The sequence below is a fragment of the Crocuta crocuta genome, unplaced genomic scaffold, assembly GCF_008692635.1.
Source record: "Crocuta crocuta isolate KB4526 unplaced genomic scaffold, BGI_CrCroc_1.0 scaffold26, whole genome shotgun sequence".
Lineage (NCBI taxonomy): Eukaryota > Metazoa > Chordata > Mammalia > Carnivora > Hyaenidae > Crocuta > Crocuta crocuta.
This window is the reverse complement of record NW_027532249.1, coordinates 7,907,197-7,914,592: the sequence shown is the minus strand read 5'-3', so window position 1 is coordinate 7,914,592 and position 7,396 is coordinate 7,907,197.

Genomic DNA, 7,396 nt, shown 5'->3' with positions numbered 1-7,396 from the left:
TTAATATCTCTTGCCAAAAAAGCACTAGTTAAACATAGTTTATTATCCTAAGGATCCATATCAATTGTCTTTTAATGTATTTTCCAAAATGTTTATAAAAAGAATGTTTCAAATGGAGATTAAAACAAGATGAAGCAAATAGTAAAACTTGGTCTTTGTGCCTAGACATGGCCAATACTGACTGGCTGGCTAAAGTAGATCCGAGTCTCTTTGTTAGATATAAATTGCAGGCAATGACAGGCATCAGGCTGGACACTAACATCAGCTCACTGTTCAGAATGATGTTAGTTTAATGGTATCTTGTCCTATAATGGAAAGCATGCAGAGATAAGTCAACCTGATTGCCAGGATTATGTTTCATTTTAAATTAATGGATTGGGATGTTTATTTCTATTCCAAACCCTGGGTATTTAACATAGCAAGTCTGGTCAACTATAAACAGAAACAAGCCAGAATGTCTCTACTTTCAAGTTCTACAGTAAGATGTCCAAGATTACCAAATGTGAGCTTGAACCCGGATGAATTTTTTTTCAGGTTCTAGCAAAAGAAGACCGACCAAACGTCTTGACAGAAGATTTGTGATAATACACAATGTAGGTAAGTTCCAGGCAACTTCCTGACCGCTTAACCAAGTATTATATATGAGGTGCCCCTCTTGTGACCCCGTGATGACCCCACAGATACATCACTTTGCAAGAACCTCTCAGAACATTCTGCTGGCCTGCCTCCATGATGCCTCTGCTTCAATCTTCAGCATTGCTCTAAGGGTATCAAACATTTCACTGGTCTTTTATTTTTGTATTGTCACTTAGTGTGTTTTTTCCCCTGTGCATTTCTCTTAAGAGTAGGATCTAGAATTTAAATCCAAATTCAGCCACCTAAAAGAAAGCATATCACATGTATAAGTGCTATGGTTGTTTTTCAAATGATTCTGATCCCAAAACAAGGGAGAGGGGGTTGAAGAAATTCCCCTCTGAGGATTGTCAACATGAATTCCAATGTCGTCAGCAAAGTTGGCATAAGAATGCTTCTGCTATGCTAATGTCAAAAAGATAAATCACAGTATTAAAAAACAGAAAGGCATAGACTTAGCATGTATGGGAGACGTTGGCACCATTTATTCACCATTAATTATAGAAAGTCCTGAAAATCCTGCCTTGAGTTTATAGGCATCAGCCTAAACAGAATTTTGGAAGTTCAAGATTATTCTTACTATGATAGTGGGAGTCTGTCAATGTGAAATTGTGCAGAGAATCCAATCTTATTTTTCTTCCTTTTTAAAAAATGTTTATTTATTTTTGAGACAGAGAGAGACAGAGTTTGAGGTGCGGAGGGGCAGAGAGAGAGGGAGACACAGAATCTGAAACAGGCTCCAGGCTCTGAGCTGTCAGCACAGAACCCAATGCAGGGCTCGAACCCACAAATCATGAGATCATGACCTGAGCTGAAGTCGGAGGCTTAACCGACTGAGCCACCCAGGCGCCCCTCTTATTTTTCCTCCTACTAGTGAAAGCTGAAAGGGCAGGGGTGAAAACATGAAAGCACTAGTTTCTGTGAATCTTTAAACACTGAAATTACTTAGATTTAACTCTAGAACCTAAGTATTCCTATCACTCCTGAAATTGTGACTGATGCTACTTGAAGTTACATTTGGATCTTAAGACGTGGGAAGGTAGGGTATGGGAGATGCAGGACAGAGGTATAGCGGATGCCCTGATGTCTCACCCAGACCTCCTCCATGACAGGAGCCCTCATTTCCCCAGCCTCGGGTAGTCTTGACAGACACAGTCCTGAGCCCAGGAGAGCTTCCTCCCTCAAGGTCAGGGCCCCTCCCATGGCTGGCATATGCAGGAGTATAAAAGTCTCCCTCCCTTGCCTTATTGGGGGGATCATTCCAGCTCGGGGGCTCCACAGAGGATCCACTGGGGCCTTTGGTTGTAACTGCAACTCAGCTTGGCCTCTTCCTCTGTCCGGCCCTGCTTCCAGAACTTCCCTATGCATGTTAATGGCAACGGCACTCCCTCAATAAACTTCCAATTGTCTCCATGCCCAGGAGAGAACACTTGTGCTCTAGCTTCTCCTTTCAGAAAGCGATGCTGTCTTAGTCTGTTCTGGCTACTGTAAGAAACTACTAGAATTGGGTGATTAAACAACACGCATTTCTCACTGTAATGAAGGCTGGAAGCCCTCAACCAGGATGCCCGCATTCAACTCCTAGCTTTCTTCCCGGCTGCCTTCCAGCTATGTCCTCATAGAGCTTTCCCAAGGTGTGTGCACATGGTAAGAGAGAGGAAGCCAGCACTCTGCTGTCTCTCCTTATAAGCTCATTAATCTCATCATGAGGGCCACATTCTCATGACCTCATCTAAACCTAACTGCCTCCCAAAGGCTTCACCTCTATACCATCACATTGAGGGCTAAAGCTTTGACATATGAATTTGTGGGGGACACATTCAGTCCTTAACAACCTTTGACTTCCCATCCCTTCAGAAAGTGTTAAGCTTCCCACACCGAGGTATAGAATTGGAAACGTTACAGGAAACGTCGTGTGTGTGTCTAATCCTGAGACCACACTCTGTCTAATCCTGAGTCCACAACATCATGTGTGTGTGTGTCTAATCCCGAGTCCACCATGTCTGAGTGTTATAATACCTGGACCAAGTTACTTAACTCTCTGAGCCTAACGTCTTTGTCAGTAAAATGAGGACGGCAACAGCAGCATCTGCTATTAAAGATTTACATCTGTGAAGACGTAACGCAAGTAGGCATCAGGCTAGAGCCTGATGAATGACTATGTCTCTTATACGGTCCTATATTGGGGCATTTAAATTTTAAGGCATGCCCTGAAATTTGCCTTCCATGTCTTTCCTCTCCCAGTGTGAGCTTTCTGGGCAGAAATGGCTCTATATCCCCATTGCCTGGGACCATGCACACAGAACGTGCATTTGGCAACTGTTTGTAGAACTGATTCCAGAAGGCCTGGGGAAACCTAGCAGGAATGAAAGCTATGAATGGATTTTAGGACTTTGCTGAATGTGTAACTCAATAGGCAGTTAATCCTAATAGATCATTGCTTAGAATTGACTGAAATATATATTTTTGCTCATTGATTTCCATACGCTAACCCTTCTTTTATTCAGAACTCATTTACATTATAGGTCTGTGGGTTTTGCTGGTTTCCAAACCCTTAAAAATCTGGGCGTCCTAGAGAACAGTGTTGTTCTGGCACGGGCAAAGTACAGCAAACTCACTGTGTCTGCAACAGCACAAATCATGAACACTAATTGGTTGTAATAATGTGTTTTAGATAAGCAAATCACGAAGTTCTCTGAGCTCTTATTACAGCAATCATAGCTCAAATGGTAACACCAGGATTTCAAAACACGATTTGTTATGAGTCCCCTGCCCACCTTCACCCTCCACTGTCTGTTGTTTCCCTTCTGCTCTGAAACTTTCCAAGGGCTGATCTCTGTCAGACGTTGTCATGACTTGTATTTCATCACCTTTAGGTTTGTTTTATTGTTTGTTACCTTTGTGTTATAATTGCCGTGGCCTCTTTACTATAGTTGCTATGGGTGCTACTGTTGCTATTGGCTAGAAGTAGACCTCAGAGAGCTTTCTGGCATGCCTTGAAAAAAACAGGCAACAAAATTGACGTAGACATTTTTAACCTGACATCTGGGTATTTGTCATTTGTAAAGAAGACAGAAGTCATACAAAATTCCTTCACCCACTGTTAACATTTTGATATTTACCCTCCTAGACAATTTCAGATAAAATGTCTTTGTTTGCAAGCACCAGTAGCAATCCCGGCTTCTGTAAACAAAACCCAGGGCTTACCAGACAGGTGCTAGCATCATTCAGAGCATCAGAGGAAATGCTGAACTACCAGGCTTCTGGAAGTGGGCATCCACAGAGCTCCAGTTCTGGAAGGAAGCCAAAGAAAATGGAATGTCTAGGGGCCACCGTGGATGTGGCTCAATTTCAACAACTGCTGGGCTGTGGGTTGGTTTTCAGTTTCAGTTTCTGGGAGAGTTTGATCTGCCAGCATGGGCCAGATGCTCTTCCCTGGACGAATAAACTCAGGCCAGGAGGGCAAAGTGATTCATAGTCCTGGAGCAGGGAAGTGCAGTGTTGAGGTCATGGGCCCACTGCTGGGGCTAGTAGGTCGAGTGCCAGCCAGGTGTTCTGTTTGGAACCCATCCCCACTTAGAGCTGCATGGTAAAGTGGAGGATGATAGGCCCAGGGTCTGTTTCCAAATAAAAGAAGAAATTCTGGGGATATAAGAAGAAACACCCAATAGCCACACCTGAACACACATGCATACATTCTGACGATGTACTTGTCCTTTTTAAATGAAGCGTTACACACAGGGAGCCTGCCTTTTCGCATTGGGTGTTAAAATGTGAACATATTTCCATTTATAACCAAGTGATTAAAGTGTGGACTCTGGAGCTGGACTCTTGGATTAAAATCTAGGTCCTGTCATTTAATAGCTTGGGCAAGATACTTAACCTCTCTATTCCTCAACTTCCTCATCTGTTAAACAAGGATCTCTCTCTCATGGAAAAGTTATAAATATTAAATGAATTAACATATATGATATCATTAATGTCGGGAATGCTCTAAGTGCTCAAAACATCTGCTCTTAGTGAATGCCCTTGTATGTACATACACAGATCTTTGGATACTTTTTTCAATAATTAAAAAAAATGTTAATTTATTTTGAAGGGAGAGCATGAGCATAAGCAAGAGAGGGGCAGAGAGAGGAGGAGAGAGAGAATCCCAAGCAGGCTCTGTGCTGTCAACGCAGAGCCCAATGCAGGGCTCCACCCCACAAATCATGAGACAGTGACCTGAGCCAAAATTAAGAGTCCGATGCTCAACCAGCTGAGCCACCCAGGACACCTTGATAATTTTTTAAAAGCAAATACTTCAACATGGAGTTGCTAGGTCAAAGACTGAAAATACTTTTAAGGCTTCCATAGACAACAAATGTCAGACTGTGGCTCTCCCTTGCTAAAAATGGTCCAATGACTTCTGAGGTCACTCTGGGGAAAAAAAAAAAGTTCTCATCTTTGTCCGCAATTCCCCACACAACCTGGTTGCTGATATCTCTGTGATATTACCTCCTCTCCTTCTGCCCTCATTCCTGACCTTCCTTGATAAAATTCCCCCCTTTCCTCTCCAGAACTCTTGCTCTTTCCTCTTCCTGGAACATTCTTCTTCCTGAATCTCACATGGCTTGCTCTTCACATCTCTGCTCCAACGCAGCTGTCTGGGAACAGCCTTCCTCACCCACAGCAACTAAAACAACAAACTCCACACACTATGCCCTTTCCCATGCTGGATTTTCACCTTCATCCTGGTCACTACTATTCCTCACATGAGTATGATATGTTCATATTGCCTTTGCCTTTATTTCCTCTATTGCTTTCTAGAATGAAATGGTGATTGAATGTGTTGCCAAATGTCCCTTCAGGAAAGCTGCCCCCATTTATGCTGCAGCAGTGTATGCGTGTTAATCTCTGCACTATATAGATTACCAATATTTTAAATTTTTGCCAGTCTTACAGGCAACAGAGAGTCCTGGCATCCATTAAGGGACGGCTCCCATGGCTGGAAAGTCAGTTCTCCCTTATACTCAACCAAATCAGCCTGGTGAACTTGTCTATGAAATCCTGTTTCAAGTCAATTTGTTCTTTTGTCACTCTTGTTCTCAAAACTCATTGAGGGATGAAGCCATTTCATTTACTAATGGCTCTGACCAACACAAGCTTAAACTCTGTAGATTCATTAAAAATTTTTTTTAACAATCATTCATTTTTGAGAGACAGAGAGAGACAGCGTACAAGTGGCAGAGGGGCAGAGAGAGGGAGACACAGAATCTGAAGTAGACTCCAGGCTCTGAGCTGTCAGCACAGAATCCGACGTGGGGCTTGAACCCATAAACCATGAGATCATGACCTGAGCTGAAGTCAGACACACAACTGACTGAGCCACCCAGGCACCCCTACACATAGATTTTTTAAAAGAATAAATACAGCGCAGGGGTGCCTGAGTGATTCAGTCGGTTAAGCATCAGACTCTTGGCTTTGGCTCCAGGTCATGATCTTGCAGTTTTTTTAGTTCAAGCCCCATATCAGGCTCTACACTGCTAGTGTGGAGTCTGCCTGGGAGTCTCTCTCCCTCTCTCTGCCCCTTCCCCACTCACACTATCACTGTCTCCCTTGATTTATATTTTTTTTTAATTTAAAAAAAGAAAGCAGTTTTAAAAACAGTGCATTACTATAAATGTATGTTCTCTAGGATTTTCTTAACATTTTCTTTTCTCTAGCTTCCTTTATGGAAAGAATACAGTATATAATACATAAAGCATACAAAAATATGTGTTAATGACTGTTTACGTTATTGGTGAGGCTTCGGGTCAACAGTAGACCATTAGCAGTTATATTTTTAGAAGTCACAAAGGATACATAGATTTCCAACTGTGTGGGGACCCGTGCCCCTCACCCTTGCGTTGTTGAAGAGTTAGCTGTGGTAAATTGATTACATGGTGTTAAAGAGGGCTGGGAGAACTAGTGGATGGGGTTTTAAGAGCTTCAGAGGCCGTAGGAAGGGCTCCATGTTGCTGTTGCTCCGATCATAAGGACTTGTTCCAGCACTTCTGAGGGGAAGAAATGAGGCCGGTTCTGCTAGAGGTAGAATTAAATAGCTGGCAGACCCAACTGCCACTGCTGAAGTTTAGGAGTCAACAGTAGAGGAAACAGCAGCATCCTGGGGCACCTGGGTGGCTCAGGTGGTTAAGCGTCCGACTGGCTCAGGTCATAATCTCCCAGTTCATGGGTTCAAGCCCTGCATCGGGTTCTGTGCTGACAGCTCAGAGCCTGGAGCCTGCTTCGGATTCTGTGTCTCCCTCTCTCTCTGCCCCTCCCCCACTTGCTCTCTCTCTCTCTCAAAACTGAATAAACATTTTAAAAAGTTAAAAAAAGAAAAAGAAACAGCAGCATCCCTGCGTGAGTCCTGACAGAGAGAGCGCGAAAGAACAAACTGGCTTGGAACTGGCTTTCATGGTAGGAATCTGAAAAACTAGCCCAGGAGTCCTTTGTCCACTCCCTCCACCTTCTGATTTCCCTTTAGTGCCATCTAGTGGCGGGACTTAACCTGAAGTCCGCCAGCAAGGGTTTCTGGGAAATAGAGCTTGCTGAGGCCTCCTCTTAGGATCACAAAGAGTAGAAAAGGGCCACTTTTGGTGCTGAGAGATAAGAAATAAAAACTGGCACACCTATTATTCTTCTTTCCTTTCTTAAAATTGTTGCAGAATTAATAGCAATAAACTACCCCTGGTTTGTTTGTGTTTTTTTTCATTATCATTGTAGAGTCATGACGGATTAT